The 25294-nt window shown below is 45.9% G+C and overlaps 1 pseudogene; it reads left to right on the top strand.

Annotated features, from left to right (window-relative positions):
* Positions 1–650: 650 nt before the first annotated feature.
* LOC108796628 overlaps positions 651–25294 on the top strand; it is a 38963-nt pseudogene continuing 14319 nt past the window's right edge.

Genomic DNA, 25294 nt, shown 5'->3' with positions numbered 1-25294 from the left:
TGTGGAAAAACAATTAAAAATTAATTGCCATGTAAAGAAACAACCAAAGAACGTTTGTTTTGGCACGTATCTGCACAGAATGTTCATTCTGTGGTCATTTATTTGGTCCAACCTTGTCTAAATTCCAGATATTCGCAGGGTGCTACCACATATCTATCAGCTCCCATGCTGCCGAGTCAGACTTATGCTAACCCTGAGGGGGAGATGTATATTTTTGATACGATATGTTGCAAGGTTATGATAATTATAGGTGGAATATTTTGATTGTTGCATAAGGCCAGGCACAGCCGGTTCTGTTTAAGGATATGTAACTTGTTACTAATAACACAACTTACTGATCTATGGTTAGGATGTGCAAAAGGAGCTAAGATGGCAAAGGTCAGAGGTTAAAGGTGACAATAATCACGTCCTGTGAGAGATGAATGAAACGGACTGATTGGGTGCAGGATGCACAAAGCGTAAATCTGAGAGGAGTAATAATGACTGACAGGAAGCAATGTATCTAGCTCGGAAGTTGTACCAAAGTGTTAGAAATAATAAAAGTGTTTTATAATATCTTTACGACGTTGTCTGATTACTTACATGAAAAGCTCATTAAAGGGGAACTCCAGGAATGATCTTCTATGGAAACAGACATTGTCGCCGGAGGGATGCCGGGGATGCTGTACACCGCTGTAGTAGTCCCCGCTGTATACAGTGATAGCCATGATGTTCTGGCTCCAGCGGATTCCCCTCTGCACACTGAGCACAGGGAGGATTTTTTCAATGCAATCTGTGATTGTACGAGGTGGAGATCATGACATCATCGGCCCTCCCTTACCACCATTGTTGCCTGAATAAAAGTGGGCCGGGCGCCAACAAGGAATGTTACACAGAAAATGACTGCCTGAGATAGCAAATAATTCTTTGTTCAGGATACCCTGTGCATGTCCCCTGCACTCCATGTGTCATCCACTCCTGACCCCTGCACTCTGTGTGTCACCCACTCCTGACCCCTGCACTCTGTGTGTCACCCACTCCTGACCCCTGCACTCGGTGTGTCACCCACTCCTGACCCCTACACTCTATGTGTTACCCACTCCTGACCCCTGCACTCCATGTGTTACCCACTCCTGACCCCTGCACTCCATGTGTCACCCACTCCTGAGCCCTGCACTCCATGTGTCACCCACTCCTGACCCCTACACTCTATGTGTCACCCACTCCTGACCCCTGCACTCCATGTGTTACCCACTCCAGACCCCTGCACTCTATGTGTCACCCACTCCTGACCCCTGCACTCGGTGTGTCACCCATTCCTGACCCCTGCACTCTATGTGTCATCCACTCCTGACCCCTGCACTCTGTGTGTCACCCACTCCTGACCCCTGCACTCCATGTGTCACCCACTCCTGACCCCTGCACTCCACGTGTTACACACTCCAGACCCCTGCACTTCATGTGTCACCCACTCTGACCCCTGCACTCCATGTGTCACCCACTCTGACCCCTGCACTTCATGTGTCACCCACTCTGACCCCTGCACTCCATGTGTCACCCACTCTGACCCCTGCACTTCATGTGTCACCCACTCTGACCCCTGCACTCCATGTGTCACCCACTCTGACCCCTGCACTCCATGTGTCACCCACTCTGACCCCTGCACTCCATGTGTCACCCACTCTGACCCCCGCACTCCATGTGTCACCCACTCTGACCCCTGCACTCCATGTGCAAATGCCCAGTATGCCCAAAGGCATGTCTGGCCCTGTCTGCCTCGTTGGTTTGGGGCGGCATTTTCTCCTGCCCCCTGGAAAGTGCCGCCCTATGCAAATGCCTAGTTTGCCTTGCGGTAGATACACCCCTGACATGAGGGACTGTACTTGGTCTTAAAAAAATGGTATCGGGACATCCCTAGTGTTAATCTTGGCATAAGAAGTGAATGTCTTCTCCGTCCAGACTATGAAACAATTTGCAGCTTCTCTAAGTGGCCACCTGAAGTTCTATACAACAACCATCTATGTGGCTCAACCTTGTCTAAGTTCCATGCTTAGATTTCCCTTTTAGTTTACGTTTATTATTGTAAAAAAAAAGTTCCAAAAAGTTCAAAAGGTAGATGTAAGCTTGGAAAAAATGTTGTTTGCTTCCGATTTTTCCTTTGTTTGGAAAACGGGTCCAAAAGTCAGTCGGGTTCGGGATTCGGATGAATCCGAATTTTCATTCATTTCAGATGCAGTAGTATTTACGAACGAATGTTCCTTGCAGCAAAGTGACATTAGCGAAGAGAATAAAAAAATTGCTTTGTTTTGTTTTTTACAGTCCAACTCCATTCATAACATTTGTATCGTGTGTTTTTTTCTGGATTTTTGGTTGATATTCTGTCTTTGTCATTTAAAATACACCCATGATAAAAATTATAGACCTTTCATTTCTTTGTAAAGGGGCAAATTTACAAAATCTGCATCTGGGGATCAAATAGTTATTTGCGACACTGTATATACACTGAGTGGCCAGATTATTATGACCACCTGACGTTTGTCTACAAAGTTGATATTGTTATTATTATTATTGATGATAATATCATAATAATAATAATGAACAAATAATAATTAGTATTATTATTATGATCATCATCATAAGTATTGTTATTATTGTCATTGTTCACCCCAGCACTAACAACAGTCTTCTCACTTCCGCCCTGTGGCTCTCGCACTTCCGCTGTTTGCGTTCCACGGCCTACTAGCTTCATCCTAGTTGCCATAGTGACGCGCCTGTGCAGCAATGGCAGAACAGTGCCAATTTCTTGTTATAGAGAGCTTATTGCATTTCATTGTTGACTAAATACCCCTGCAGTCCCGTGTAGCTGTCATTCAAGTTTAAATACGTATTTTGTTTCCCATGTTGTTTTCCACACTCAGTGAAGGAGTGTCGGCGGCCATTTTGTTGTAGACCAAGGGAGGAGTTACTGGGAATATTTTTAGTTGTAGAAACTCCCTGGTTTGGTTTGGGGTGGAGGAAGTGTGCCCAGTGAGGAGGAGGTATTAATGTCTTTTATTATGAGAGAAGGGGTCCCAGCAGTCTCTGTGGACTGGATGTGGGGATCATGTCACCTCAACAAATCATCATCTTCCTGCAAGTCCTCTGATGTGTAGAATATTAGATGGGGAGCTCTGCTGGGGTCACATTGTTTCAGAGGATTACCAATCACTACAGGATTTATATTTCAGAGCTTCTGAGGAATTCTGCCTATTATCAGACTAGAAAGGCTCAATTCAGTGAACTAGCTGACTGTATTCTCTAATAAATCGGCAGAAGACTCCCTTTAATTCAATCTTCTATGTAGAACAGAATCTGTTATCTCATATTTTAAAGTAATGGAAAATGTATATTTTTAAGGTACGCTTGTTTGTTGTGTTTACAACATTAATATAATACAGAGAGAACTTTTACAAACCACCAAGAGGAGTGGGAGTATCTAGAAGGACACAAGGATCTCTACAAGGACGCCATGATGGAGACCCGGCCGCCCCTCACATCACCGGGTAAGAGGAGACTTTCATTTCCTGAGTATTGAGGATCCCCCTAGATACACATCCTCTGATATAAAGACATAGAAACAATGTATTCAGTCAGTGTGTGTGTTTCCTACAGATGGACCAAGGAACAGGAATACCCCAGAGAGATGTCCCCGTCCTCTGTATTCCCGGGATTCCACACAGGAACATCGGGAGATCCCTCATCTTTATCAGGTAGTTGAGACTGAAGGTCCTAATTAAACCTGATATTCACCTACTAATACAAAATTTAGAACATATGTTGTGTCTTATTTAGAGAGAGGGCCTGACTGTCATTAAAGTTGAAGCTGAGGAAGACATGTCTACAATGGGTGATGATCCATGTAAGGAGGAGGAACGTTCTCCAGAGATCAGCACAGGTGAGTAATAAACACTAAATCCAGAGAAGAGTCCCAGATTCTCCTTGTTCAGTCACTACAACAATCTCTTCTTCTCCCCCCTCCTCTGTCAGTAGACAAAAAGTTTTCTTTAACTCTTGGCGCTAATGGCTGCCAGCTGAACGATCCACTTGCTGTTGCATACTCAAAGTTATCAACAGTTTATCACAGTTTTTCACACAGACTTGAGGGGCTGCTCATCAAAGGCTCTGGGGCTTCCACCACGAACATAGAAAACAAAAGGGAACAGAGCGCCACCTCCGTGTGTAAAATCGTTTATAAGGATAAATAAAACGAGGGATAAAAGTACTCACAAGCAAATGTTTTCATCAGGCTTTAACAACAAGCAAGAGGCCACACTGTCCGTTAACCCAACATGATATCACCCCGACTATGTAACACGGTAGCCTCCGGTCACATCCACCGGCCGCAGTCAGCCAAGATTGAGGCGTTTCTGGGGCAAGCCCCCTTCATCAGAATAATTCAAGCCCCAGAAACGCGTCAAGACAGTAATGGGGGGATGGAATGTGTCTAGTGGGGGGAGTCGGGAGCCATCAGCCTCTATTAGACTCCGGCTCTCCTCCTCACATCATGTCATTGTGTGTTACCAGATAAGAGATGTGACCAATCTCCCCCCACACACATCTCAGTACAGGGGGCTTCACTCTCATCTTTATCTCAGTACAGGGGGCTTCACTCTCATCTTTATCTCAGTACAGGAGGCTTCACTCTCATCTGTATCTCAGTACAGGGGGCTTCACTCTCATCTTTATTCACAGACCCCGGAGCCACTCAAAGAGATGTCAAAGATGAGGAGGAGGAAGAAGGACATGTGAAGATTAAGGAGGAAGAAAGTCCTCTAGACATCAGCACAGGTGAGGAACAAACTGTACAAGGAAAAGTATTACAGATTTGGATTGTAGAAATCACACTCTTCGTTGGTTGTGGGTTTTTTTGACAGATGGACCTGGTAACAAGAATACACCAGAGAGATGTCCCAGTTCCCTTAATTCCTGGGATTCTACACAGGAGGAACACGAGACCCATCACGATGATCAGGTAGATGGTAGTGGGGGATCTTTGAAATTAATTCTGTGTAGAACTGGAAGAAGACAGTAGGGAGTGAATCACATTTACCAACACTAACCCACTCTTCAACTTTTTTATGATGGAAATTATATTTGATTAATTTCTTTATCTGGCAGTCATGCTTCCAGAAGACCTCTAAGTAAATCCCAACTGCAGACAGCTTTTTGAAGTTTTGGATGGCCAGTGGTAGGGGGCTAGAGTCCCCATCATGTTTTTTTTGAGTTATTTTTGAAAACTTTTCCTTGACTTCCAGCAAGCAAACACCCGAGGTAGTACTTTTTGTATAGTCACCACCTCTGCTAAGATATGTGGCCATTGTTCTTCCATTTGTGTTGTTCTGTGTGCAGGCCAAAAGCTTGGCTCAAATACAGAAGTTACAGATCTGTGAGAATGGGTTTTGAGCTTGATTGTCCCATGACCACCTACACGTGATCTAATTGAGTTGCCGGATTTTTTTTCCAAGAGCTCTGAAACGGGAAGTGAATTTTTCAGACTTTGACAGCGGCCCCCTATTTACGATATGAGGAACCGAGGTTATTACAGGGCACACCATCGGTCATTGGATGAGAATCATAGTTTTGTTTATTCATGGCGTCCTGGCCTGTGGACCTTCACTGATACGTGGTGTACTTTGTGATAACTGTGACGGACCGCCTAGGTACCTCTGTCAGAAATCAGCTTCCTCTCTGCTGGAACCTGAATTCCGGTGTCCTCAGCCCAAACCTGTCTAATTATTGGACGGAACCAATATATTAGGACAGAAAACTAAACTCGAACATCAGACAACACCAATGTTGAAGTGAAAACCAAGAAATGACTATGCTCAGTATATATACAATTCTGGGGGTCTAAAAACATAACGTAATCAAACATTAACAGGATGCAAACAGACATCCCCTCCCCGGGGTCTTAACGAAAGGATAGAGAGAGAGGAGACACATATGATAGGATTATCTCCTGAATGTCTATCGTATGGTCATTCACTCAGCTACATCTAGTGACAAGTTAATCCCATTGTTAACCCAATCAGACAAATGGACACATAGACTTGACTAACAGATCCAGGACAGGATACAGGGGTATAAGAAAACAGAGTCCCAGCTTCCCATGTATCCTCCACGTCATTGGGAAATAGGTCTATGGGGTCCTCTTGATCCATGGAGCGTATATAAAGGGTCCCACACAGCCCCAAAGCACCATGGCAAGCCCCTCTCCCAATCAAAAGAACCTCCTCAACATCAAGGCCCATAGTCAGTGGGAAGGAGGCAGGCCTGCAGTCCCCTCCAAATAGCAAAGTAACAGAGGCTTCCGTCACAATAACCTCTGTTTATTATAGCGATGAGGTCCGCGGTCACGATCGGGACAGGAGTCAGGGTAGGCTATGAAGATCTCAAATTGTGAGGTCCATCTAAGATCAATCCTAGGTGATCTTTTTTATGATTCTGCTTACCGCTTGAAATGTTTTGTTGGATTCAGGATGAAAATCTGATTTATATTAAAGTGGAAGTGAAAGAGGAAGCAGAAGACACCTATGTGGAGGGTGACGAGCCACGGAAGGAGGAGGAAGGTCCTCCAGAGATCAGAACAGGTGAGTGATAAACACCAAATCCAGATAAAAATCAGATTCTCCTTGTTGTGTTTTAGCAATGTGTCTTCCTCCTCTACCTCCTGACAAAATGACTTTGATTTTATTATGTCTATTGATGACTGTCAAGTTCGTTAGTAGAAGCTTTAATTTAAGAGGAGGTATACACATCTACAGAAGATAGCTTTTAAGGTGTAGAAGACTTGTCTTGGAATTGTTGATGTTGCATGCCAAAGCTCAATGTGTAGAAGTTCTTCAGACATTAGTAGGTTCCACAAATGAGCAGCTCTTAATAAACCATCCGAGATTAGATGAAGGACATTGAAATTTTCTACTTCTATATCTAACTGTGGTGTCCATGGTCTTCTGAAGAGCACAGATCACAGAAATGATGGTTGGATAATGAGAAGGAGAACAATAGTAGAAGGTAGGAGAAGAAAATAAGTGCCTATGAGGTCTCTCAATACCATAGTATTTTGTGCTGCGTAGAAGACCTCCTGCAATGGCATTAAGAGAAGAACTAGGGGATGTGAGTGTTGGAAAATGCTAGTGAAAGCGTTTTATTCTTCATAGAGGGCTACATAGCTGACCTGAAGTGTATGTAAACCCAAAACTAAACGTAATATAGTGCAGCTTACCATTCCTTGGATGTGGTGAACCATTTCCATTCATAGATGACATAGGAAGGCTTTCTAACATACACTATATTGCCAAAAGTATTGGGACACACCTCCAAATCATTGGGTTCAGGTGTTCCGTGACAATTCCTTGCTACCAAATATTCCACGGTCACCTGTTACTGGTATTATAACAAAGTGGAAGCAACTGGGAACAACAGCAACTCAGCCACGGAGTGTTAGGCCACGTAACATGAAAGAGCGGGGTCACCGCATGCTGAAGTGTGCAGAAGTCGCCAACTGTCTGCAGAGTCCATAGTCAATATATTAGGACAGAAAACTAAACTCGAACATCAGACAACACCAATGTTGAAGTGAAAACCAAGAAATGACTATGCTCAGTATATATACAATTCTGGGGGTCTAAAAACATAACGTAATCAAACATTAACAGGATGCAAACAGACATCCCCTCCCCGGGGTCTTAACGAAAGGATAGAGAGAGAGGAGACACATATGATAGGATTATCTCCTGAATGTCTATCGTATGGTCATTCACTCAGCTACATCTAGTGACAAGTTAATCCCATTGTTAACCCAATCAGACAAATGGACACATAGACTTGACTAACAGATCCAGGACAGGATACAGGGGTATAAGAAAACAGAGTCCCAGCTTCCCATGTATCCTCCACGTCATTGGGAAATAGGTCTATGGGGTCCTCTTGATCCATGGAGCGTATATAAAGGGTCCCACACAGCCCCAAAGCACCATGGCAAGCCCCTCTCCCAATCAAAAGAACCTCCTCAACATCAAGGCCCATAGTCAGTGGGAAGGAGGCAGGCCTGCAGTCCCCTCCAAATAGCAAAGTAACAGAGGCTTCCGTCACAATAACCTCTGTTTATTATAGCGATGAGGTCCGCGGTCACGATCGGGACAGGAGTCAGGGTAGGCTATGAAGATCTCAAATTGTGAGGTCCATCTAAGATCAATCCTAGGTGATCTTTTTTATGATTCTGCTTACCGCTTGAAATGTTTTGTTGGATTCAGGATGAAAATCTGATTTATATTAAAGTGGAAGTGAAAGAGGAAGCAGAAGACACCTATGTGGAGGGTGACGAGCCACGGAAGGAGGAGGAAGGTCCTCCAGAGATCAGAACAGGTGAGTGATAAACACCAAATCCAGATAAAAATCAGATTCTCCTTGTTGTGTTTTAGCAATGTGTCTTCCTCCTCTACCTCCTGACAAAATGACTTTGATTTTATTATGTCTATTGATGACTGTCAAGTTCGTTAGTAGAAGCTTTAATTTAAGAGGAGGTATACACATCTACAGAAGATAGCTTTTAAGGTGTAGAAGACTTGTCTTGGAATTGTTGATGTTGCATGCCAAAGCTCAATGTGTAGAAGTTCTTCAGACATTAGTAGGTTCCACAAATGAGCAGCTCTTAATAAACCATCCGAGATTAGATGAAGGACATTGAAATTTTCTACTTCTATATCTAACTGTGGTGTCCATGGTCTTCTGAAGAGCACAGATCACAGAAATGATGGTTGGATAATGAGAAGGAGAACAATAGTAGAAGGTAGGAGAAGAAAATAAGTGCCTATGAGGTCTCTCAATACCATAGTATTTTGTGCTGCGTAGAAGACCTCCTGCAATGGCATTAAGAGAAGAACTAGGGGATGTGAGTGTTGGAAAATGCTAGTGAAAGCGTTTTATTCTTCATAGAGGGCTACATAGCTGACCTGAAGTGTATGTAAACCCAAAACTAAACGTAATATAGTGCAGCTTACCATTCCTTGGATGTGGTGAACCATTTCCATTCATAGATGACATAGGAAGGCTTTCTAACATACACTATATTGCCAAAAGTATTGGGACACACCTCCAAATCATTGGGTTCAGGTGTTCCGTGACAATTCCTTGCTACCAAATATTCCACGGTCACCTGTTACTGGTATTATAACAAAGTGGAAGCAACTGGGAACAACAGCAACTCAGCCACGGAGTGTTAGGCCACGTAACATGAAAGAGCGGGGTCACCGCATGCTGAAGTGTGCAGAAGTCGCCAACTGTCTGCAGAGTCCATAGCTACAGACCTCCAAACTTCGTGTGGCCTTCAGATTGGCACAACAACAGTGCGTAGAGAGCTTCATGGAATGGGTTTCCACGGCTGAGCAGCTGCATCCAAGCCTTACATCACCAAGTGCAATGCAAAGCGTGGGATGCCGTGGTGTAACGCACGCCGCCACTGGACTCTAGAGAAGTGGAGATGTGTTCTCTGGAGTGACCAATCAGGTTCCTGACTGCATTGTGCCAAGTGTAAAGTTTGGTGGAGGGGGGGGGTTATTTTTCAGGGGTTGGGCTTGGCCCCTTAGTTCCAGTGGAAGGAACCCTTACGGCATCAACATACCAAGATATTTTGGACAATTTCATGCTCCCAACTTTGTGGGAACAGTTTGGGGACGGCCCCTTCCTGTTCCAACATGACTGCGCACCAGTGCACAAAGCAAGGTCCATAAAGACATGGATGGGGGAGTTTGGGGTGGAGAAACGTGACAGGCCTGCACAGAGTCCTGACCTCAACCCCATAGAACACCTTTGGGATGAATTAGAGCGGAGACTGCGAGCCCGGCCTTCCCCTCCAACATCAGTACCTGACCTCACAAATGGTCCAACATTCCCATAGAGACACTCCTAAACCTTGTGGATGCCTCCCCAGAAGAGTTGAAGCTGTTATAGCGGCAAAGGGCGGAGCCAACTCAATACTGAACCCTACGGACTAAGACTGGGATGCCATTAGCGTTCTGTGCGTGTTAAGGTCGGCATCCCAATACTTTTGGCAAAATAGTGTATAAGGTCACTTCATATTTGTTGGATTCTGTGTCGGCAGGGATCCATAGATATGCCATAGTGAACCGGGCAGATACGATGGCCGGCATTCCATGTCTAAGGCCATCTTTGGGAAAGCTGTGTGATGGAAATGTATAGAAAGGTTGCCAAGATATTCTGTGTTTGGGGTGGTTGACATCTAATATGTGTGAGAGTTTTTGGATGACGGAGGTATATGGACATAAAGACTATAGTGTATTACCTACACTTGTTATAATTGTGAAGTTTGTAAACCTTTTATTCTTCTAGATGGACTGTACAGAACATACAACATGGAGAAACAGCCCATCATCTCTCTAGAAGCAGAAGGAGATGACGCTATATCAGATTCGATGGAAGAAAGCCTTGATACTTCAAACCACCGTCCAGTGTCTCACGGTAGGGTTCGATCATCTGCTCCATTTTCACGTGTGGCTATGCTTCCTCAACGTCTTGAAAAGTTCCCATGCTCCGAATGTGGCGAGTGTTTTAGCCAGAGAGCAGAACTTATTGCCCACCAGCAAAGTCACACTGGAGAGAAGACGTTTTCATGTCCCGAATGCGGCAAATGTTTTTCTTGGAAGGTCCAGCTTATAAGACACCTTAGAATCCACACCGGGGAGAAACCTTTTTCCTGCTTAGAATGCGGAAAATGCTTCATCGAAAGGTCCAATCTTCTCAGCCATGAGCGAACTCACACGGCCGAGAAACCTTTTTCCTGTCCCCAGTGTGGAAAATGTTTCACTCAACGGTCCAATCTCGCTACGCACTTAAGGACTCACACGGGGGAGAAGCCATTTTCCTGTGCCGAATGCGGGAAATGCTTTTCCCGAAAGTTATCCCTCATCAATCACGAACGAGCTCACACCGGCGAGAAGCCCTATTCCTGCCCGGTATGTGGGAAATGTTTCGCTGCCAAAGACAAAGTCATCAAACACCAGAAGATCCACTCGGGTGAGAAGCCGTTCTCTTGTTCGGATTGCGGAAAGTGCTTTTCCCAGAAAGGGAACCTGCTTTCGCATCAGAAGACTCACATGGATATGAAGCCGTATTCGTGCTCCGAATGCGGAAAAAGATTCATTGAAAGGTCAGACCTTGTGAAACACCACAGGACTCACACCGGGGATCACCCGTACGGCTGTTCAGAATGCGGGAAAAAGTTTCCAAAAAAATCCTCCTTACTGTCACATCTCAATTCCCACAAGAGGCAAGAGGTCCCAGTGTCAGGTGGTGAGAGCTGAGGAGGAGTATGGAAGCTTAGACGTCTTTTATATCGCAGTCACACGTTGAAGACTTCTTTTTTTTATAGTTGTGTTTGTCCACCACAGTCCATTCAGTTTTTGGTGTTTTTGTTGATGTTTTATCACGAGAATGAATGAGATCTCATCTTATCGTCTTGCATTGGACCTCTGTGAACTCTTCTGTAGGACATGATTAGCTTCAGTGATTCAAAGCTGGAAATGGAAACTCTTGATGGTTGACCAGGTTATCTTCAGCATTGACCTTTTCTGCCTTGGTCAACTTTTCTATAGCTTGGAGTTCTAGAAGGAGGCATTGATAACTAAAGGGCTTTGATACTGCTGACCCCCTCCCCTCCTGTAAAGTGGACTTTTAAATATTTATTATACAGTTCTGTATTGACACGGTTTCAGAAATCCCATGCCATGTATCTTCTTTGAGGGCTTCATGGACCTGTTTTAGCAACTCTTCACATTCTCTGCTTTCCATCTACTTTCTTTGTAGTTATTTTTCTTGTTCCACTACATCTTTCTTTTTCGATGGTGGAAAGCGGGGCAATCATCTGCACAATGTGGTATGATGGTTATCGCTGGTGGTTTTCAGCGCAGAGCTCTTGGTGCTAAGAACATGTGTAGATCCTGAAGCTCACCTAGCCGCCTCCTTACACCTAATCCTCAACACTTGACCTGAACCCTAAAGTAATGACTTCATTCTTAAAGAGGACCGGTGGAGCTTCCTTGAAAGGATGTAGTACGTGTGGCCCGGACCGGATTAAGACAGTCCCCTTCCTGGATGTAAGCCTCGTGTCTGTCCAAAGCCAGAGCCTCTATTGACTTGAGATGTGACCAGTGAATGTCAGGGCAGTCAGGCTTAGTGCTGGGAGGGGATATGGTTTAATCTTGACTTGGCCATAAGTTGAAGTTCCATGTCCACCTGGGCCTGTGATTAAAGAAGGATCACCACAGGCACATATTGTGGAAATGCTCCCATCTGGAAACTAGAGTTAGGAAAAGGTGGTGCACAGATACAACCTTCTGACCAAGAAACTATGACCTCTTCAGACAGGTTTGATCATCACCAGGGCTGGAAAAATCTGCTTGAGACTAGAGGACGCCGGAGCCCGATGAGTAGCTTCCCGGCCGGCAATTAAACGGCCGGCCGGGAGCTTTACATTCCAGAGATGCCCGATCGCTTCTATTAGCCTCTGTCACTGCCGTCGCCGGCCCCAAGACCCGCTGTGCCCAGTGCAGCTGGGACCGGCACGGCTGCTCTGTGACAGGAGATCAAAGGGAGTTCAGTACACGATCTCCCTTTGACCTCCTCTCCGTCCCCCAATGCAGGAAGTGATGTACATTACATCACTTCCAAATTCAGTGTCACTCTCCGGCAACAGAGGCTATTGAGAAGCTGGTGAAGCAGATTTATGCTTCATCAGCTTCTCTGGGGGTCCCTAGATGACATTCGGGGTCTTGGAGACCCCTGATGTCTCCATAAAGAGGACCTATCATGTAAATTGGCTATCACATAGAGAGCTTCTTAACCCCTATGTGATAGTAATAAAGTTAAGTGTAAAAAAAAATGAAAAACACAATTGAAAAAAAAAAAATCCCCCGCCACCCCCTATACACACGCACACATGCGTCGGGGGCGCCTACGTGCGAAAACGACGATTCCGCCTATTGTGCCACACACATTATATATCACCGTGAACGTCGCAGTGAGAGCAATAATTTTAGGTCCATCTATCACTGATAACACTAAACTGATGAGGGGTAAAAGCATTTAAAGCGTCGGCTCTGGCCAATTTTGGGCGTGGTCGTTTTCTGGGATTAAAGCCTAACTCCTGGGTGGGCAGCCCCCCTCACCTCAATGGATGCCCCCGTCCCTCAGGACCCCTTTTTCTCCTCTGAGCCCAAGCTGGTGTGATATCCATGATGCATCTGGCTTACAGGATGTGATCTAAATGATGCCGGGTGTCATTCGACCCATGTGAACTGGTGGTGGAGGATGTAGGGGGCAGCGCTGGTGCTTAGAAAGGTTGAGTACCGATTGGCACCCTAATATCCACAGCTAAAGAAATGTCGGATCTTACAGAAGAGGGGGGGCTATTGTTTTTTTAATAGGTGGAGATGGCTTTAAGGTGTCATCCATGAATGGTTCATCACCCAAATAAATTTCTTAGCATTTGTAACATGACGTGTAGTGCGTCCTTTATTTTGACTGATAAAAAAAAAGTTTCTTCTCCTCTTCCATTTGAAAGGATAAGTGCGTTCCAAAACAACATGCCCCCCTCTGACCTAACCCAGCCTAACCATCCACAGATGCATACTTTCCTCCATCTAATAGGCCGCTGTTCCTTTATATCTAACTCCTGGCCATGCCTATACATTACAGCCCAATGGACCTCTATGGGACTTCTATCTGATCGTCTCTGGGCTTGGTATCCAGCCCCATAGACGTCGGAGGGGCACCAAGGCGCAGACATGGGCAGGACAGTGAAGACTTGCAGTGCTGGATGTAAACTAGGTGTTGGATTGAGGTAAGTATGCATCTGTGGAAGAGGAAGGTAGGTTAGGTCTGGGGGCAAATAAAATAAGTGCACAGTGCTCCGAGAATAGGAAAGTCCAGCATAATAAAGACAACCCCAACCCTGTACTGTAAGGGCTCTTGCACATGGGCGCCGGCACCCGTCCATCGTAAAAAATGGCGCATTTTCCCCACCAGAGAGCCACAGGTGCTGCCTACAGCCTCCTGCATAAGTCAATGGCTGTAGGTGTACAAATATATGTGCCAAAAAAGCCCTCACAAGTGCGAATGGGGGCTTATAGGAGAACTATGGGGTTAAGGCTTTTCCCCATAGTTCTCCTTAGGGTAACGGGAGGACACAAACTAGCGTTCTCCCGTCACCTTAAGCTCAATATACCGCGAGCTACTGCTTGCGGTATACTGAGACGCCGCAGCTGAAGCAGATCCCAACAATTATGTTTGGATCCGCCCAGCTGCGTGACTGACAGCTGGCTCTGTCTATCTAGAGGCAGAGCCAGCTGTACCTGCCCTCTCCCCCGTCCGTTCCGCCAGTCAGCGCTGGAGGATTGGAGGGGGGAATCCAGCCCCTCCCCCTGTCACGGCAGAGAGCCGGGACAGGATCGAGAGGTGAGCGAACGCCGGTATGTGTTCCCTCACTTCCCGATCTACTGAGCCGACCTGTGACAGTCTCATTGTCACAGGTCGGCTAGAACGATGAGGTGAGTGAAAAGCACTCCCCCCCCCTCATAGTTCTCCTTTAAAGTGAACCTTCCATGCCAAATGTAAAGTCCGTGTCTTGGTATACTTCCCCCATCACAAGTAGCTTTAAAAAGCCTCCGATGCTTGAAAGAGGCTTGGGTGACGTCACTGTACCTTCCTGCAAAGCTGAGAGCTCAACATCCTGAGAGAATTCTCTCAAACCCGTTGCAGATCCACTCGACCACATCAGATAGCCACTGATGTACCAGACAGTCCAGATGGATGCAGATCCTCAATCACAGGAAAGACACCGACCATACTCTGAAACCCACATGATTCCAGGGTGCTTCAAGAGCCTGCACTGGTCCTGGTTCTCTTCCTCTTTCCATCTCTCAGGCCTCCTCCCCGTTGGAGACCTCAGGGAAACCTTTTCCCTTATATCAGCAGAGGCCCACCGCCAGGCCTCGGCCTAGCCTGGGGGGGGCAGGCTGGACAGGTCCCAGCCCTAATCCATGGCTGGTCCCGGCGAGAGAGAGAGCACATGGCAGCTCCCACCAATATATGTACTCTATCCCAGCAGGCACCACTGGCTGAGAGAGGCCCAGTGATTGGCTGCTGTACTGTACACATATTAAAGTATCCACCATTGGCTGTCCCACAATATGACAGCATCACACTCCGCCCAGGGGGGTACGGGCAATGTTAGACACCTGGGATTAACCATATAGTTGCCACTACAAATCCAGCCAGGCTGTCTACAGCCCCGGCTATCACTAAATGCTTAGTAGTCACATCACAAAAGGTGATGGGCGCTACACATATATAAATATATATATGATACAATCACTCCATATACCACACATACCAAATACACTGCATATATCATTTGAGGAAAATATGCTAATAAAATTGTTTTTATGTTTACCATTTGCTAATTAAAAAAAAAAATGTCCCCGGATTTCATTTTAAAAATCTGGTCACCTTACTCTATTGTCATTATTTCCTCCCACTTCCGTCCTGTGGCTCCCACGCTTCCGCTGTGTGCGTTCCACGGCCGCCCAGCTGTGTCCGGCTTACCATAGTGACATCCAGCTGAGTGAGTCTTTTTTTCCAGAGCCACCACTAGAGGGCGACCGTGTGCCAAGTGAGAGGTAGAAGTGTCCTCATTGCTGTGGAGAAGGCGGCCATTTTGCTGTAGACCAACATTGGAGAAAAGGCGATTTTTAGCTCAAGGATTCTCCTGCTGGAAGTGTGAGTCTGGAGAGTGTGTGACCTGTGAGAAGGAGGTAATAATGTCTTCTCATTATGAGAGGAGGGGGTCCCAGCACTCTCTGTAGACAGGAGGGGGGGTCATGTCACCCCACCAAATCATCATCTTCCTGCAAGTCCTCTGATGTGTAGGACATGAGATGCTGGTGGACAGGATGGTGGGGCTCGGAATGTATTCTCTGCAAAGCTGCAAGCGTAGAAATGCGGCAATCGATGGGAAGTAGAATTACTTGTGGCACCTCCAGTTAGGAAGTAATAAAGGGGTCTGGAGGTAGAAAACCTCTAATGGAGTTCACATCCAAATTTCACAGCAACATGTCTTTGCATTTAAATTGTGGAGTTGTTGAGTTTTAAATAAAGCTTCCACAGTTTATGTTTTAAAGGTCGTCTAATGGGCCAAACCAGATTCTGGCTCATTATATCCATTGAAGACTCTAGTTCGTGAATCCTAACCCTCTTCTAAGCTAACATGGAGTCTTCCAGCTCTTCCTGTAGCCCATCTTTCCTGTGTGGGACTTCATCGCAATTCCTTGGCCTTAACGTGGATATTTCCTTGGGAGATACCACAATGTGATTTTACCTCAGTCAGTTTTGGGTGGGCTGACCCATTAAGAGTTGTTAAAGATCCCAGTATAGTTTATTTATAACATAGCCCAGTGGTGGGCAACCTCAGCACTCCAGTTGTGGTGAAACTACAAATTCCATTATGGCTCTGCCTACTGCTTACTTGTCCAGGGTGGTCAAGGATTACCTTTTAGGATGCAAGACTACATAGAACTGAGCAGTGTATCTACTACTTAATACAGTGTAAGGAAATATTTATGTTGTAAATGTATATTTTGGTTGTGAAATTGATTTATTGCAGTATGAATGTTACAAAACCACCTGTGTCAAGGAATGGGAGTATTTAGAAGGACACAAAGATCTGTAGAAGGAGGTCATGATGAAGAACTGGCCACCCCTCACATCACCGGGTAAGAGGAGACTTTCATTTCTTGTAAAGGAGAGAAGAGAATTGAGGAACCCCCTAGATACACACATCCTCTGATATAAATACATAGAAACAACAACAAGATAGAATAGCATAGAAAATGGAGCAGATCGCTCCTAATTAACAAAGGGGCTTATTCCAGGATCTGCTCCATTTTCTCAGTTTAGAAGAGTGGCTCAGGTTTTTTGCTTGTGCTACTCTTTTTTATTCCCTCCCAGTGTTTTTAGTCAGTGTGTGTGTTTCCTACAGATGGATCCAGCAGCAGAAATACCCCAGAGAGATGTCCCCGTCCTCTGTATTCCCGGGATTCCACACAGGAACATCATGAGATCCCTCAGGCCCGTCATCTGTATTCCCAGGATTCCACCCAGGAACATCATGAGATCCATCAGGCCCTTCCTCTGTATTCCCGGGATTCCACACAGGAACATTGTGAGATCCCTCAGGAGGATCAGGTAGTTGAATGGAGAGGCTTGTTTTTGAGTATGATCATACAGTTTAATTTAAGATAATTTATGGTAATATACGAAATAAGACATTGTAATAAATACATACAATGTCTTATGTAGGTTGAAGGCCTTATTATTGTTAAAGTTGAAGATAAAGAAGAGATGTATGCAAGGAGCATTGATTTATGTAAGGAGGAAATTCCATCAGAGATCAAAGCTGAGGAGGAGGAAGAAGGATATGTAATGATTAAAGAGGAGAAATTTCCTCCACAGATCAGCACACGTGAGTAATAAACCCTACATCCAGAAAAGAGTTTCAAGTTCTCCTTATAAAAAAAATTTGTTAACTTTGTATGTTGCCTACAGATGGATCCAGGAACATAAATACCCCAGAGAGATGTCCCCATCCTCTGTATTCCCGGGACTCCACACAGGAACATCATGAGATCCCTCAGGCCCGTCCTCTGTATTCCCGGGACTTCACACAGCAACATCAGGAGATCCCTCAGACCCGTCCTCTGTATTGCCGGGTTTATACAAAGGAACATCAGGAGATCCCTCAGACCCGTCCTCTGTATTCCCGGGATTCCACACTGGAACATCAGGAGATCCCTCAGGCCCGTCCTCTGTTTTCCCGGGATTCCACACTGGAACATCAGGAGATCCCTCAGGCCCGTCCTCTGTTTTCCCGGGATTCCACACTGGAACATCAGGAGATCCCTCAGGCCCGTCCTCTGTTTTCCCGGGATTCCACACTGGAACATCAGGAGATCCCTCAGGCCCGTCCTCTGTTTTCCCGGGATTCCACACTGGAACATCAGGAGATCCCTCAGACCCGTCCTCTGTATTCCCGGGATTCCACACTGGAAAATCAGGAGATCCCTCAGGATGATCAGGTAGATGGAATGCAATTACGAGGTGATCAGCAACAATCAAACACTGGATGATAGTAAATAGCGTTGTACAGTCACCACATGTCAGTATATGTGGCAACTGGACAACACATTTTTCTTCTTTTGTATAAACCAGACGTTTTTAGTCATAGCTGAAGACTCTTTTGGTGCATTCAAACTTTTAGAGGGTCTAGTGTACCAATAATATTTTATTTATAATTGTTTTTAATGTATTGTATTATTTGCATTGTTTTGTGTTGTTCAGCACGCAAATTTGATAAAAGTTGAAGTTAAAGAGGAATCAGAAGAGACGTCTATGATGGATGATGATCCGTGTAAGGAGGAGGAAAGTTCTCCAGAGATAAGCACAGGTGAGTAATAAACACTGAATCCAGAAAAGAGTCCCAGATTCTCCTTGTTCAGTCATTACAACAATCTCTTCTTCTGGCACTTCTCTTGGTTTCCCGGATTTCTAGTTAGTTCACCCACCCCAGTTCATTCTCTTAGACTAAGTTTAGGCAATCTTGGTGTTCCAGCTGTGGTGGACCTACAAGTTCTATGAGGCATTACAAGACTCTTACAGCCACAGGCATGACCCCCAGCTGTGGTTCCTAGGTTGCCTTGCCCTGTCTTAGAAATGTAATACTAATGCCTCCTTTCCAATGTTGCCCTCCCCCCACCCCCCCAGTAATAAAATTAGGTCACTAGATGTCCTTAGACTTCAGGGTTAAATGACACCCAGCATCATTCAACCTAGAAAACTGAGGACATACGTGAGTGCAGGAGGAGGCATCACCACGGCATCCTATTCTCAGCGTGTAATGATGAAGAGGGTGGTGCTAATATCATCACATGGGCACCACTCCCTGCATGGTTAAAGCTCAACTTCAGGAAATGTTCTTTTATGGAAACTTACAGCTTGGATCAATGTAAGTATCTATATCTGATCTCCGGAGGGCTCCTGGGGATGCTTTGAGTGTAGCAGTCCATGCTACTAAGCTGGGCTCTTGCAGCTACGACTCCACCAGCTTCCCATCTACACACTACACACAGGGAGTCGCTCGCCTGGTACCGGCGGCATTCAGAGAACACCATCATTTTTTTTTATGGATACTAAGCGTTCTCTGATTGGATGAGGTGGAAGTTGTGCCTTCATCTGACCCTCCTCTCCTCCTTGTCCATTGAGAGTACGACTTGTCTTCATTGAAAAAAACACAACGAGCTCTCTGAATGGCGGTGGTGCCAAAGGAGCGACTCCTTGTGCTCATTGTGTAGAGGGGAAGCCACTGGAGCCACAGCCGGAAGATAATGGCTATCGCTATATGTAGAGTGGACTACTACTATGAGTTTCAACATCCCCATCAGCCCTCTGGAGACAGATATAGATACTTAGATCAAGCCAAGCTGGACCAAAGTAAGTGTGCATAAAAGATAAGTTCTGGAGTTCAGCTTTAAGGACCACCCAGTCAGGGCCGGCCTTAGGGGTGTGATGGTGGCACGCATTCAGAGAACACGCTGGTGGCCAACATGGCCGCCGCACATTCTCAAACAAATTATTATTATTATGTGTCTGAATACAATACAGACCCCTGGCTTCATTTACATGTAGCCCGGGGTCTGTGTTCTGTTTTTTATTTTTACTTTTCTAGATGCACTTACTTGAAAAAAGGGGTCAGCATGACGACCTGACACTTTATTTTTATAGACTCTATTGTAGTGTGACATTTATTGTTTACCTTCTGTTGTTTTATTTGATAAGAATACTTCTATTGTGCCTACAAGTTTAATACCTTTGAATAAAAGTTTTATTTTTATCACACTTTTTAATATGTTTCTTTGCGGCTTAACAAAATAGGAGTCTTTAAATGGTGCATATATTGGGGAAAATGGGTGTGGTTACGGGGGCGTGGCCACTAAAGGGTGTGGCCACTGAGGGGCGCTGTAAAGCTTTCTCGCACAGGGCGCCTAAAGGCCTAAGGCCGGCCCTGCACCCAGTGCTGAAGAAGATCTGCAGTGGAAGAGGACATGGCATGTCGCGTCACCGGTCCGAAGAAATCTAAATAAAATATATGGGTGGACCTCCTGAGGGGGAAAAAGGCAGAGGCTGTGGGGTAGAGGGCCTGGAACCCAGAGTTGGGCTTTAAAAGTAGAAGATCCACTAGATAGTGGCTACCTACTAGGGATGCACCGATACCAATACTAGTATCAATATTGGTGCCGATACCCAGTATTTGGTCGAGTACTTGTACTCACCCAAATGCTCCCGATACCGGAACTTCTGGTATCAGGAAGCCAGCCAGTGAGTCATTACATGCCCCCTGGCTTCCTGATTTTCTGGGAAGCTGACTCCGTGCTTCCTGGTGACGAGGGATCATGGAGCTGGCTTCCCGACCAATCAGGAAGGCGGGAGGAGGGTAATGACTCGCCCCCTGGCTTCTTGATTGGCCGGGAAGCCGACTCCATGCTCCCTCATCAACGGGAATCACTGAGCTGGCTTCTTGGCTAATCAGTCATTACATGCCCCCGGCTTCCTTCATGGGACTCCCAGTATAGATATTCGGTATCGGTGAGCACAGAAAAAATGGTATCGGTGCATCCCTCGTGGCTACCAAAGTTTGTGCTGGTATTAGAAAATCCCAAGATACTTTTTGATACATTCATATTCCCCTTAATTCCTTATTTCATCCAGATGGACGCTACAGAGAGCACAACTCAGAGGAACGTCCCGTCACCACTCGAGACGGTCAAGTAGAAGAGGATGAGATCACATCTGATTCTTCAGAAGAACTTCCCAGTGCAGATCTATCATCTGATCCTTCTATACTTGACGGGAGTGTCTCTGACCGCCCTCATTCCGTCACCCATCAAACAGGTCTTGGAGAGGGCGAAGCCTTCTCATGTCCTGAGTGCAATGAATACTTTAGCCAGAGAGCCGAGCTAATTGCCCACCAACGGGAGCACACTGTCGGCAAGAGTTACTCGTGTCCCGAATGCGGGAAGTTCTTCTCTTGGAAGGTTCCTCTTATTAGACACCTGAGGATCCACACGGGGGAGAAACCGTTTTCGTGTCCCCAATGCGGGAAATGTTTCACTCAAAGATCGACCCTCGACACGCACAGACGGACTCACACGGGAGAGAAGCCGTTCTCCTGCGCAGAGTGCGGGAAGTGTTTTTCGAGAAAATTATCGCTCATCACGCACGGAAGGGCGCACACGGGGGAAAAGCCGTATTCGTGTGCTGTGTGTGGGAAACGCTTCCACGCAAAGGACAAGCTCATTAAACACCAGAGGACTCACTCGGGAGAGAAGCCTTTTTCCTGTTCGCAATGCGGGAAGTGTTTCACGCAAAGGGGGAACCTTCTGTCACACCAGAAGATTCACACGGGGGTGAAGCCGTATTCGTGCTCTGAGTGCGGGAAGCGGTTTATAGAACGGTCAGATCTTGTGAAACATCACAGGACTCACACTGGGGATCACCCGTACAGCTGCTCTGAGTGTGCCAAAAAATTTCCAAAGAAGTCCTCCCTAATGTCGCATTTCAACTCCCACAAAAGATAAGAGATTCCAGGGTCAGGAGGTGGCAGGTAAAGCAGTGTATGGGCGCGTAGACGAAGTTCATCCTGTCCCAATCCTGCCTATCAAAGCGCCACACTTTTTAACCCACTTTTACCCCATTCATCAGCGCTTAATAGAGGAAAACACGTATCAGGACAGTGATGGCTTGAGATGAGAGACAGTTATGTCCAGTGGGTGAAAATGCATAGAGCTCAACAGCAGCAACAATACTGCCTATTGTCACATTTGAATTCCCTGAGTCACGAGGAGGCAGGTAAAGCAGCATATGGGGCACCTAGACATTCTTCATCCTTTCCTAATCCTCCATGATAATGCAGTAAAGATGGTCAAGAGTGCCAACGACGTTGATTAGGTCCAGTTGGGTTTTACTTGCCAACGTGAGAGTCTTAGGAGTATCCAACGCGTTTCGGGGGCTCACAGCCCTCCTTCATCAGGGCTTGTAGTTGTAGAAAATCCAACTACCTCACTGCCAGGTACTTGCAAGTTGGAGATTTCGACCAGACGGCATTAGACTGTAAAACACAAAGAGTGACCGAGCTCTGTACAGCTGCATTTTAACAATATTCAGCAGGTGGCAAACTCCACAAGTATTCTGAAAACGCTATGCACACATGCGCACCGCAACTGTACGGAGCTCCAGTCTTTCTGAGCACCGGAAGCGAGGTAGTTGGAGATCTCGATGAGTTGGAGCTTTCAATAGAACACCGGCAGAAGTTTGCTGTGTTTTGTAAACACCTAGCTGGCGCTGTGTTTACAAACTGATACAAAGTATCTCTGAGGAGAATACAGGATTCTCCTCAGAGATACTAAGTATCAAAGTCCCTGTAAATTAAAAAATAACCCCTTAGTGCCCACAGTTTAAAAATAATTTTTAAAAAATTGTAATAATTTAAAAAAAAAGTAAAAAAAAGGAGGCTATTATAGCCGCTTCCTGGTTTCCATAGGGACACGGAGCGGGCGGACAATGCGGTGACGCCCCGCCCCTCCTGTCTGTCTAACACTGCTTAGCTTCCTGCAACATTCCACCTGCTCGATGACCCAAAACAAGCACTAGAGGGCGAGTCCACTCATGTGAAGTGAAGAAAGTGTCCTCAGTATAGGGGGGCGGCGTCCTTTTTCTTTTAGCACAGATGTCAGCTTTTGTAGACATTATGAATAAACCTGAGAAAAGCTGACTACACCGATGGTATAGAGTTTAATTTTTGTGACAGCACCCGTTTCAAGCGTTAAGTCTAAATGGAATAAACCTTATGTGTTCGTTTAAGCATCGTTAGGACAAGGAGGTTGTCGGCCATTTTGTTGTAGCCCATAGTCTGCGGAGGCGAGGGGTTACAGCAGTGCTGGAATCCTCCTGGTGGGTGTTGGGCTGGAGACTGTCTGCTCACTGAGGAGGAGGTAATAATACCTTTTTATTATAAGATGTGAAAGGGAGAGGGGAGTCGTAGCACTTTCTGGGGACTGGATGGGGGTCATGTGATGTGAGAGTCAGGTCATGTGCCCTGCACACAATAAGATGGGGGGCAGCAGGCAGTGTGATGGGGGGCAGTTAGGCATCTATGGTACGTTGAAGCCCCTAGAGGGGTACATAGGAGGCTCCTCTCTGTTTTGGGGTGCCTCTTGTTAGCCTGCCCAGGGTTTATAGTCACCAGCTGTCCGCGTGCGCTCATCCGTGTCCTTTGCCTATTGAAACAGAAGCCATGAAGCGATTTGGTTCAATAACCTGTCACTCTGCCAGTTTTTGGACAGGTTGTGCTGGACACGTTGTCTCTTATTCACAAAGCTTTGACCTTTAGGTTGGCGAAGCTGGAAAAGGATGACGCGACCTTTTGAGTGTGAAGTAGAGGTGCCACCTTTTCTTCAAGCGAAACCCGAACTCTCTTCTGCAACGCGCGGACATTTTTTTGGGGAGAATGAGTCGTGGTGTGTTCATATGTAGATATCACAGTTGAGACTATATTCAGTGGGGGGCCAGTAGCCCCTACCTTAATTTTGGTTGCCCCTGTCTTCCTGTCCGGGTTTCTGCTGCCATGAAACCCAGACTGTCCGGGTGAATCCTGGACAGGTGGCAACCCTAGTGTGAAGCATGGAAGTGGTGCCAGCTCTAAAAAAGGTGAAATCTTTGAAAGAAAAGGAAAAATATTGGTGAACCTAAAGCAGCTCGGTGAGGGTAGTGAAAACTCTAAAATAAAAGGAGACCTGCAAGAGAAGAGTTCCTATACTCACCTCAAGGGGAGCCCATGTGCCCTGCCTCAGTCTCTTCAGGACTTGACTCATCTGGGAGTGTCAGATGCCGGTTCCCCGCCCCCTCCACTGTAGTTCCAACCTCTGACCACTATGCTACTACAGGACTCAGCATTGATGTAGGGCTTGAAGGATGGAACTACAGCACATTGCAGGGGTACGGGCCTCTTAGATCTCAAAAGTGTTGGATGCCAGACTGAGCAAGGGAAGGTACGAGACACGGGCTGATGGAGAGAGTGAGACTAGGAGGCCTTCCCTTGCAGGGACACCTTCTTTTAAGATTTGTAGTTGCCTAAAAGACGTAAATGAATGTCTTATGGTTTATTACTCCTAGAAAAACGTGTAGGTGGTAGTCATGGCCAGGTCCATTTGTTCTAGGGGTAGGTGGAAGGCAAACAAGACATGTGCCCCTTATCGTAGGCCACATTGCCTTGTGTTCCTCAAATGGATCTAATGGGCTACGGTAGCTGACTGGTGTTGGCTCGACTTGATTGGCTGGGCTTTTTGAGATCACAACTCACAGTGATGGTAGCATGGGTCCCGAGTGTGTGCCACAAATCCTGATACAGACCAGGAGCATGCAGAGTCGGTGCAACCATTCGGCTTAAGATATCTTCTACCGTTGACTGGAGACTGTCTCACTATTGAATGTGCAGCTATTATTTACGTTTATGTTTGCCTGTCATCAAGAATGTGGTAGAAACATATTGGTGGAGGACCTCTGTCATAAAGAACACAGAAAAAATATATTGGTGGAGGACCTCTGTCATAAAGAACACATAAGAAACATATTGGTGGAGGACCTCAGTCATAAAGAATGTTGAAGAAACATACTAGGTGGAGGACCTCTGCCATAAATAATGTGGAAGAAACATACTTGGTGGAGGACCTCTGTCATAGAGAATGTGGAAGAAACATACTTGGTGGAGGACCTCTGTCCTAGAGAATGTGGAAGAAGCATACTTGGTGGAGGACCTCTGTCATAAAGAATGTGGAAGAAACATACTTGGTGGAGGACCTCTGTCATAGAGAATGTGGAAGACACATACTTGGTGGAGGACCTCTGTCATAGAGAATTTGGAAGAAGCATACTTGGTGAAGGACCTCTGTTATAAAGAACATGGAAGAAACATATTGGTGGAGGACCTCTGCCATAAATAATGTGGAAGAAACATACTAGGTGGAGGACCTCTGTCATAGAGAATGTGGAAGAAACATACTTGGTGGAGGACCTCTTTCATAGAGAATGTGGAAGAAGCATACTTGGTGGATGACCTCTGTCATAGAGAATGTGGAAGAAACATACTTGGTGG

Source organism: Nanorana parkeri, unplaced genomic scaffold, assembly GCF_000935625.1.
Source record: "Nanorana parkeri isolate BGI_ZX_2015 unplaced genomic scaffold, ASM93562v1 scaffold1142, whole genome shotgun sequence".
Taxonomy (NCBI): Eukaryota; Metazoa; Chordata; class Amphibia; order Anura; family Dicroglossidae; genus Nanorana; species Nanorana parkeri.
This window is presented reverse-complemented; position numbering and strand designations above follow the sequence as displayed.